The sequence below is a fragment of the Myotis davidii genome, unplaced genomic scaffold (assembly GCF_000327345.1).
Source record: "Myotis davidii unplaced genomic scaffold, ASM32734v1 scaffold89, whole genome shotgun sequence".
Lineage (NCBI taxonomy): Eukaryota > Metazoa > Chordata > Mammalia > Chiroptera > Vespertilionidae > Myotis > Myotis davidii.
In genome coordinates this window covers 1,832,357-1,843,754 of record NW_006300372.1, presented here as the reverse complement: position 1 = coordinate 1,843,754, position 11,398 = coordinate 1,832,357, and the positions used below count along the sequence as shown (strand labels likewise).

The 11,398-nt window shown below is 40.8% G+C and overlaps 1 protein-coding gene across 1 annotated transcript in view; it reads right to left on the bottom strand.

The window, feature by feature from the left end:
* ARHGAP26 (Rho GTPase activating protein 26) overlaps positions 1-11,398 on the bottom strand; it is a 416,968-nt gene that overhangs the window by 93,273 nt on the left and 312,297 nt on the right. The gene's annotated exons all lie outside the window — the stretch shown is intronic.

Genomic DNA, 11,398 nt, shown 5'->3' with positions numbered 1-11,398 from the left:
GCCCGCAACCCAGGTACATGCCCCTGACCGGAATCGAACCTGGGAACTTTCAGTCTGCAGGCCGACGCTCTATCCACTGAGCCAAATCGGTTTCGGCTAGTGTTATCTTTGATGCTGAGCAATTTTTTTCCTTATTTATAAGGGGGGTGGGGACTTGTGTTTCCTTGTGATGATAAAAGAAATATATAAATACTACAGGCAATTTGAAAAAAGCATCAAGAAGAAAACAGAAAAACTCTCCCAATTCTAGGATAACCACTATTAGCTTTTGAGTTTTATTTTCTTGTAAACATTTAAGCTTTTATTTTTTTTTAAAAAAAGTCCAAGGTAAAAAACGAGAAAATGTTAGACAAAAATCATGACAACTCTTTTTTCTACAGACACAAGGACAGCAGAATTATTATAATACATACCACTTATATGGTTAGTTAGCTTGATTACAGTAGCCACCGTTCAATGTTGGTTCCCTAGGTACCTGCCACTGCATGTGTTTCACGGGTGGCTCATTCAGTGCTCAGTGACCTGAGCAATAAGTACTCTCCTCACCATTTATAATGAAGAACTGAGGCACAGAGGTTAAGCTGCCACAATCAGATATAACTTCAGATGACCACACAGAAACCCATGTCCTTAGAATTTCCAGATTCATTTTTCAATGCATCAAATAATAACAGCAGCACTAATTCATGCAATCAAGAAAGGTCTTTTAAGCATCTACTTTATGCCAGGCACATGTTGCCTGTGGTTATAGAGTTTGCATCCAGTAGCTGTGATTTGTTTAGTCTTTGCCATGCCAGGCACCAGGTTAAGCGCTTTGTACTGGTTATCTCACTTAATGTTAAAGAATACTTTTCCATAATGTGGTTATATTCTTTATACTGTTTTGCATCCTATACATTTCATTCAACATTACATTGTGACATTTCCTCCTTCATTAAACAATCTTCTAACACCCCGACTATATTAAATCAATATTTATCAATCCTCTCATTATTGTCACTTCCTCTTTAGAGCTAGCCTCCTTCTGGATTTTCTCTTTTCCGACAGTCATGAATAATAAGAGGATGATGATGGCGGCCCAGTCCCTTAAACTATGGGTGGCCCTAAACATATCAGAGTCTTTGTCATGGCTTTCTCTCCTTCATGTGTGCATTTAGAAGAACTAAGAAGCTGATAATATAGGAAGCAAAGTCATAAGAATGATAAGAATTTCAGCTCAAACAGCTGCTCTCCATGGGTTGGCAGGTCCTTGGGCTCCAATGATGCCAGCCAGCTGGTTCAGTCCATCTCATTCCCAAACACAGCTGCCTGAAAACAGCATTATCATATTTTCCCCAGGGGACTGAATTTTCAACAAAATAAACCGAATCACAACATAGCTAAGTTCAACTGGGGCCAGGGGGTAAGGGGAGAAGGGGACTTCACGCAAAAACAACTGAGATCATTTGGCTTCCAGAGGAGCTGGCATCCCTAAAAATAAGTACCAGTGCTATACATGTCCCCAGTCTCTTTCTGGTTGTTGTTGAGCTCAAGGACCACAACCTCTAAGAAGCGTTCTCTTCCCTTTACTTTGACCCCCAAAATAAGCTGAACCATGGCTGCTCCTGGGTGACAACCTGCCCATGCACCGTTATCATTGATATTTAAACACTGTTCCTTCAGACGAGTGTTCACATCTGCCCGGTCAACTCAACACAGCAAACAGGCTGAGCATTCCACAATGAGAGATTTCCTGACCAGCACAGCTAAGCAGAGGAGAGGCCAGGGCAGGAACCTGGGGCTGAAGTAACTAACACCTTCACTTTCCACGTCCTCAGCAGTCATTATTCGCTCAGCTCAGCTTTTCTAGCCAGTCCTGACTACAGAGGCCAGAGGCTCCAAACCCACAAGGATGTATTTCAACAAATAATGGTGTTTCTTAGAACCCTTCTGCCTCTGGCCTCAAGTACAGCACATAAAGCAATTCCTACCTAAAAACATTTTAAATGAATTCAAACTTAGTGATAGGCCTCTGTCCTGTTATGCTTGGTGTCCCCCAGGTTTTGTCTCTCTTTTCTTAACAAGTTACTGAGAATGAGATCCCCACCAACTACAATGGGAACAGTTAAATTTCAACTGTAACCAAAAATGTGAGCACTTGCCTTCTCCTAAAACTGTAGTAAATGCTAGAGAAACAAAGGAGAGTAAATGGTAAGGAAGGACCGTGGATTTAGACAGATGCCTGAAAAATTGTGCTTGTACACATCAATGCAGGGTGAGACAGGAGAACATAATATTTCATTGGCTGTTTCATCTCAGTCAGGAGTGGGGAACCTTTTTTATGGCAAGGGCCATTTGGATATTTATAATATCATTTATGGGCCATACAAAATTATCAACTTGAAAATCAACCTGCTATATTTGGTCAAATATTTAATTAACTCACCCCTAATGCCTTAGAAGGGCCAGACCAAATGATTTCTCGGGTCTTATGCGGCCCTTGGGCCAGATGTTCCCCACCCCTGGTCTAAGAGCATATTAGAATACACTCTAGAAGGAGATTTTCACTGGGGGGAGTGTTACCATCCTGAAGGCCAGTTCTCTTCACTGTGAGCCAGGCCCTAGCCTCAGATTATAAGGCCATACTCAGGCTCAAGTGCAATGGTGTGCAAGTGAGCATGCTGCAGGGTGTAAAGGGTCAGACATCAGACTATCACCACTGTCGTAACAAGTTTTCCCAAGTGCAAGGGCATTTTGTAAATCAGACTACATCAGAGCAGATGACATGAACCTTCATCAAAGAGTCTGAGAAATCATTCCCCAAATTACTGTTACTCATTTAACCCTGAAACTTGAATACATGAAGTTGTTTAAAAGCTGCTCCTTGTCTGGCCACCTTCTAGCCAGGCCAAGAGTGTGGCCTCTGTACTAAAAGCTCCAGCTGGAATTCTGATGGGAAACTGACTTATTCACAATTTTGTTGGTTATTCCAATCCTATTTTGTTTGTAAGAGATACTTTCAAGAGAATGAAATGAAGTTCCCTTCATTCTTTGGGGAAGAATAACAGTACCAATGAGTGATGAATGGGAAAGCTTATATAATCTATGAGAAATGGATTTATGAAGCTCTATCACGTGGTTGGAACAACCTACTCATTTCACAGGGCCTTTCCAAGTTTACACAAAAGGGGACGGAGAGTTGTGCTAGGCTGCAAGACCCTTGTTAATTCTGCCCAAACTTACGAACTAATTCTGATTGCCTTAGAAATAAGTTATTAGGAAGACTGGAAGCCTTCTGGAAGCTACTGGGGAATACGACTGTAAAATAAAAATACAACTCTGGATAACTCTTCCAAGTACCCCAATTTCAAGCTTCCTATATATGGAATTAGCAGAACCATCAATTCCAAGCCTTGCAGCACAGTGGCCAAGTGTGGCTGGGCCTCTGCAGTCAGACTGACTGGGGCTGAGTTCTGGTTCTGCCTCCTCAGTGGGCAACGACCACAGCTACAAAGACCTCACCGTCACTGTCATATCACCACAAAAAACATAGACTAGGAAAATGCAGTCATTATATGGGCAGAAAGCAAGCAGGCTTTGGAGCTAGACAAACTTTGGAACTCTTGAAAATGGGGATCTAACACCTGCCCTGCAGAGCTATTGAAATGATAATGCGCATAAAATGCTTAGCACAGAACTGGGCAGAGATCAGCAGGAGGCGAGGGTGGTATAAAAGATAATAAAAAGAACCAAGATCATTAGAGTGCTTATCATCTTAAGTTATTTATACGGGTTATCTTATTATTTTACTCACAACAACCCTACAAGGGAGGTACTATTATTCTTGCCATCTGGTAGGTGAGGAAACTGAGACTCAGAGTAACTGTTTAGTCCCAGGTCACACAGGTGAGTACAGCTGAATGGACTTAGCTTGACTTCGTGTATCTTAACCACTAGTGGTCTTTGTATAGACTATTATTTTGAGAGACAGAAGACAAAACAAAAAAGATCACATGATTTTAGTGTCTGACGGATCTCATTTTATCATTTACTAGCTCTGTGACTTTGAGGAAGTTAGATAACTGACCTTCAGATGTCTCATCTATAAAAACCCAGGACTGTGGTGAGGACTGAAGCGCCTAACACAATTTGACGCTCAGTGTTAAAAAGACATTATTGCATTCAATAAAAAAGTCTAAGTAGGGAAATAACTGGAGACTCAACAATGAATTATTTGCAGTCGGGACATGAGGATTTAATTTATAAGTGCAAATTTAATTACTGCTCTTTGCAAAACATCGATCGTAACTGCTTACAGCAATGTTAGAATTTGATGTTCTTTTTCCCTTGTGTTGCCTACAAAATTCAAATTTCACAGGCCTCCCCCTCAAGCCCATCTTGACAATTTAGACCACTGACATTTGTGGAATTTGTTCTCCACATGTCTCATACACATTTTACACCTCTTCTAATCCCATCCGTCACGTGCCGCTGCCATTTACAAGGATGAGAACCTCCCTATAATGTGTGAGGCACACTCTTTATTATGTGCTGTGATTTTTATGGGAGGAAAATTAGGTCATGATCAAGAGTTCTTGGTCTATAACTGCGAAGTAATTCTGAGGCAATAAATCAACGACAGGGGCCTGGGATTAAAGAGCAAAACAGAAAGGCTTCTCTGAGAGAAGAGACTAGGCATTTTCTTGAGACACTAATGCATCGGGGTCCCGAGTAATAATGAGTAATAACAAGTATGGGCTTGTTTAACCTGGAGTGCCTGCTTTGGGAGTGGAGGGCTAGACCTACTGAGCAGGGCTCATGCACTGCTCTTTCTCATGACAGACTGTGGAAGGAAACTGCGCAGGGCACGAGAGCCACAACCCAGTGCCTTCCTTCTGGAAGCTAAGCCAGTCTCAGCAGGGCTCACTTACTGCTACAGTTAAGAAGCCAAGTGCAGAGGCTGCAGCTACACAGAGGGTTTATCGGGACAGTTGGAGGGCCAATGTCCTGTTGATATCAGCATTTTGGCAGAAGGATCAACAATTTGAGGGAGTTTTATTAAAAATCCCTCAGAAGGACCCAGTGCCATTTGGTTAATGGCCTGGGTAACCCATAAGATGCTGTGATTGTCCCTAGCACCAGAAAGACTCTATGTCCTGTTATCTTTGTTGACAGAGAATAAGGATAAAATACAACAAAACTCCATCTTTATTTGAGTAACATTAAAGGAGCTTCACAGTTCAAACAATGATCTGTTATCTAGGGCTTTTTGAAGGGAACATACATGCTCAGATGCACAGCCTTATCACATTAATGAAGAGCAACTTGCACAGCACTTGATACTTAAAAAGGGAAACAGGCCTAGGACAGAAGCATTCCAGCCCAGCATACAAGTAAGTCTAGATTACCTCTAAACCTAACACAGAGAGGACCAAAAAGAGTTCATTCAGAAACCAATGGAAGAAAAGGCAACAAAAACTAAAAAAAGTAAAGCCCTAGCTGGTGTGGATCAGTTGGTTAGAGCATGATCCCCTACACCAAAAGGTGGGTTTAATTCCTGGTCAGGGTACATACCCGGGTTGGGGGTTGCCAGAAATTGTTCAAATTAATTGCATTTTCTTAATTGATGTACATTTTGTATATAAACTACAGCACTTGTGAAATGGATTTCAGTACTGCCAACAGATCAAGGAAGTCTGGTGGGCCCAAATCAACTCTATCACAACAATTGCATTGAAAAATACTACCATTAGATTGGGAATGCAAGGTTGTTAGGATTTGGTGCTTATCCTAAGTGTTAAGTGGGGTGTTCCATAGTTGTTAGGTCTTCTTGATATATAAGATTAAAAGTTAACATATGTTTTAAAGAGGCACTGATCTTTGGGCATTTCTAAGAATTAACAGCTCAAAGATCAACAACCCTAGCCCTTCCAAAGCAAAGGGTTAGACTGGGAAAAGATCATGATAATTTATTTTGTCAAACACCAACAGGCATTAAAGGGACCGTACTGATAGAAGCATATGGTATGTGGGCACATAAGAATACCATATCTTGCTTCATTTGCAGAAACCCTGTTGGGTATCACAGCCAAAAGAAGTATTGTGAACTGTTACAAAACAAGTGGGTCCAATCGTACTATGGTATGGTGGAATTTAATAGGAAGACGTAAGAGATTCACACATATATTAACCTGAGATTTCATGTTTCACCAAAACTTTGAAAAGAGGCCATTTGTTTTCTTGTTCTTCCTAGACATCTAAATTTTTCAGAATCCCTGGCAAGATTACTATTATAAAAGGAAAAACTTTCAAGAAATAGCAGCATTTCTGGGCTTTGGGTATATTGGGCAATACAGCATTCAATATTTTTTTAAAATCTTAACTAGAATATAAATATTGGTAACTTCCACTATAAGTCCAAGTATTTGGCTTACTTGATTTTTTAAGACAAAGTTGTCCATACAGAAAGAGAAATTTTCAATGATTGATCATTACCTTAAAACAAGCATAGAAACAGCCAAAATCTTTGCACTTTGAACTTTCAACTCTGAATCCTGACCACCAGTATAGAGCTCTCATATAATCCAAGTACAGTCCCAGATAGGAGTCACTGATGGGAAATGATGCCATGACCTGGTATTTTCCTTCGGGAAGTCTGGCCAGGAGAACCATTCGGATCTACCTCTGCCCTAAATTAAGTAAAGGCTATAGGTCAAAGGTTATACTCTCTGAGTAAGGCATTTTATATACAGCCACAAGTTTACAACAGTATGGTCAACTGTATTGTTTGCTATTTATTGAGTTAAGGAGTGATTTTGATCTCAAGGATCAGAGCCAATCTGTTCAGATCCTAGGATGTCTTTCTAAAATGCTGATGTAATCATCTCCTCTACTTGGAAACCTCTGACAGCTCTCATTTTTCAGGCTTTCAGGCTCCCACTTCCTAGTTTTCAAGATCCTTGACAAACGGCTAAATCCAGCTGCCTGGCATTACCTCCCACTCCTTGTTAACACATAACCTACAGTTCTTTCATAGCCACATCGTTTTAATACACACAAACTGATGCATGTTGATTAACTGACTAATGTTCCTCAGGACGGTTCCTGGGGCCAGTCTTTCTCTGCCTAGAAAATGTCTTTTTGTGTGTCAGAGTCCACACAAGCAGAATTAAATATTTCTCCTCAGGGTGCCATCTACTTTATTCATCTTACTGAATGTCACTTAGCACCCTGTATTATGGCTAGTTATACCCTGATAAAACAGGAGACCCTTGGAGAAAAAGGTTTCATCTTATTTATATTTGACCAAGAGTGGATGTTCAATAAACATTTATTGTATTAAGTAGAGATGAACTAAAATAAATCTTAATAATTAAGCTTGGCCTTGTTAAAGCAGTTCCTTGTTCCTCTCCTAACAAGCTGTTTTTTAAACTCTCTGTACTTCAGGTTCACAATTTATAAAATAGAGATAAAAATATTGACTTTAAGTGTTGCTATGAAAATGAAATGATATGGATATAAAGCTGCTTAGCACAATATCTTGAGAACAATAAGCTATCAGTAAAAGTTAGACATTACTGTCATGAATAGTATTACTTCTAGTCTGTGTATATTAAAAATATCCATTATCTTCAACTAAGTAAATAAATCAGGATGTACTACCAACATGCAAAAAGAAAAAGCACCATGAGCCCCAAATATAATGTCCTGTCTCCTGGCTTTTTCCTCTGTGCCTCTGCTTACACTGGGGCATTTACTAGTATTTCCTACAATTGTTCCATACATTGCACCCCTTGCCTGGTCAGTTGGGGAGGTGAAGGATGATTTCTGGAGCATTGCTGACAGGGCATGTAGTTAGTGTGCTGAATGTGACCTCACTGAAGGTCTGTGTGAAACACATCAATAAGGCTCCAAGGAAGGAGATGCAGGTGGGTTCTCTGTGAAAAGACATGCTCAGCAGGGGATGTTTCTGGACACAGAGCATGTGCTGTCTGGAGGATGTACAGGATGTGCCAGTGACAACATAACTCATCCTAGGCACATCCTCATTTCTAACCCTTGGAGCTAAATGTCCAGTGTTAGTCCTTAGTAAACAAGAGGGGAGAGTAAAGTGGGAAGGAGGGACGGAAGGAGGGAAAGAGAATACTATATGCTTTAGTTGTTAAAATACAAGCCCTTTTCCTTCTCTTAAAAAAATATTTTAGCAAGTAAATAATCTGAATTTTCTAGCTAGCATGTATCCCCTCGCCCTCTTTTTAAAATGTCAAAGTGACTGAAGTAACACTCTGTTCTAGGCTCAGGCTTTGATAAGCCTTGCCCCTCCTGTGTTTGCTTGCTCTCTTGGAAGTTTGGCCTAGACTACTGCACACTGAGAGATCACACGGGGAGAAGAGAGGCTCTGTGGAGGAGGATCAAGATGTCCCAGCCAACAGCCACTACCAAGGTCCCGGACATGTGGAGTAAGGCATCCTGGATCCTCTAGTCTCAGTCAAACAATCCCAGCTGATACCATATGGGCACACCTAAGCCCTCTCAGAATTGTCAGGGGGAGAAAAAATCACTACTGTTTTAAGTCACAGTCTTGGACATGATTTGTTATGTAGTGATGGACAACTGAAATAGACATCTTATAATTCTCTCCCTTTCTGTCTCCCTCTCCCCCTCCCTCCCCCTGCCCCTCCTTCTCCCTTTCCCTCTCCCTCTCCCGTGCCTACATGTCTGGGTTTCTACATTCTCTTTCACTACTGTTTTCTACTTATTCCTGGATCCTTCCCAATTTTATTCCAAGGCACAAAGCAAATACCGTATGTAAACTAGTCTTACTAAATGAGAGAATATTATGCCAGTGACTATGGCAGATATCACTTAATATCTGTATTAGGGCTTGTTTCAAGCAAGAGGGCATATGCTATCATACGCTTCTTGTTGGGGGAGGGGATGAAAAAGTGCTGTTGAAAAGCATTTCTTCAAGTGTGGTTTCAGGATTTTGGCCAACTTCTGACACTATGGTTGGAAAATTAGTCACTCCAGAACCTTTGTGAATGTATGTTATGGCCAAGGCCAAGGGAATGCTTATTAAATATTGTTACCTAAGATTTAAATGGTATGAATTTTATATAAATTAAAGTCTCTGACAATGTTCATGGAAGGACATAAAAATTCTCTGGATTTAAAGTTCAGTTTTATTGGCAGGAGATTCAAAGCCTTGTCTCCAGAAAGTCAGAGGCCAGAGTATGGCCATGGATGCTTAGAATTCCTGTGAGGTAAACATCACAGGCTTCCAAAGGAGGCCAAGGCAGCAGCTGCTCACTTTATACCATACCAGGCCTGAAGCTACATTTAAAAAGGAGCCAAGCTGCCTTACTCTAAGTTGTTTTTACCAGGAAGGCAAACCTGATGAATATTAAGGATGTTCTCCCTGGAATAATGCACATATACATCATGGGTCTGAAAGTAGAAACCTCTATTAAGGGCGTATATTAGCTCCCTCAGGACTGGGGACATACACTCTGGTACAGCCTTTACCCAGGAATGTTCTCCCTCACACTCCTTTATCAGCTCCCACAGGAACATGGACCTCACTGTGATTCATCCCACTCTCTGGCTTAACTAATGCAAAAGAACATAGAAATAAGCACTGCAATCCTCTTAAAATGCACCTCACAAGTCCACAGCAGAGAGTCACGAAATGTACAATTCAGCCAACTAGATGAGTCTCCTCAACAGTTCTTGCCCATATACTTGCAGGTCTGGCCATGCATTTCACATTTCATTTCTATTTCTAGATTTTGTGCTCAAGGCAGGATAGCTGCTTGTCTACACAAGTTTCAATATTGTTATTAGCAGTATCCGGTGCTTTTTTCTGTCATGCTTTCAAATATGTTTTCTGGTTTGAAGGCCTAAGGACCCTAAAAAACAGCTACAGTTCAAACACCATGAGATACTTCCTGCTATAAGCTTTTATTTTTTTCCTTTTAGGGACATGAAACATAATCAAATTGCTTATTCCTTACCATTTAATATTATTTTATTTAAGAAAAGATTAAGTTATAAAATGCACTATTTTGGGAGAAGGGCACATGTCACATCCAGGGATGGACTTGAGCTCTATTTTCAGAGGATCTATTGAGACTGCTAAAAACAATGGTTTATACCTACTGGACCTTACTACCCACCAGATTCTTGGTTAAACCCTTTAATAAATCATCTTATTTAATCCTCAGGACAAACCAATGGAAGGACTGTGGCACACTAGCTAGATGGTCACCAAATTGCTTCCCTCTTCTCTGAGTATATGGTTGGGCTGCTTTCCCAGCCTCCCTTGCAATTAGATGTGGCCATGTGAATTCTGGCCAATGGAATGTAGAAGAAAATATGGAAAGCATCATCTAGGCTTGGCCCATATAAACTTACCCAATCTCCTATGTTCTCTCATGCTTCCCCCAGCTGTCTATTGCAGTGATCTGCAGAGCAGAGGCAGATCTACATGATGGGAGGAACCTGGGTTATTGAATCACTCACTATACAAGATGCCTGCAGTGAACTGCTATGTGAGCAAGAGATCAACTTTTACTGATATTTTGGGGTTGTTTGTTACAGCAGTTAGACTATACTGAAAGTATTTTTTAAAATAAGCCTAGAGAGGTTAAGCACAGGAGTGAGAGGAAGCATGTTTGTTCAAGGTCACGTGGCAAGTAAGAGGTAGCATATTTTAATCCAAGTGCTTTGTCTTTAGAAACCATATTATAAACTGCAGTTCGATATCTCCCCTCTATACAAGTTCATTTTTATCAGACATAACAAACTTCTACTATACCTGATTTATTATATTTAAAGGAGGTGGTTAGAAGGAGGCCCAAAATTTTGGATAAAAAGAAGATAATCTCTTCAAAAAAGTTATTTGATTTCTGTATCTCTTTATTAACCATGGGAGAGGGAGGCCATGCTGCTTACACAACTTTGCAGAATACCCTCGCTACTTGTGAAAGTTTACATCAGAGGTTCTTTAGTAGTTATTAATGCTCTATGACATCTTATGACCAAAAAACGTCATAAGTTGCTTAAAACCTACTTACTCCCTGCTTCTGTGGGTTAAGAACTCAGGAGCGGCTTAGCACGGTAGTTCTGACTCAGGGTCTCTTACGAGGTTGCCCTGAAGATGTCAGTCAGGGCTGCATCATCTGAAGGTTTGATCAGGGCTGCAGGATCTACTCCTGAAGCAGCTCACTCACGTGTCTGACAAGTTGGTCTGGTTGCTGGCAGGAAACCGGTTTCCTCCCCACAGGGCTGTGGGGCTGCCTTTACAACACAGTAGCTTGTTTCCCGTTCAGTGAGCCCATCCAGAAACCAAGGCAAATGTTACAAGGTCTTTTATGACTAGTCTCCAAAGTCACACTCCATTACTTTTGCAAAATCCTAC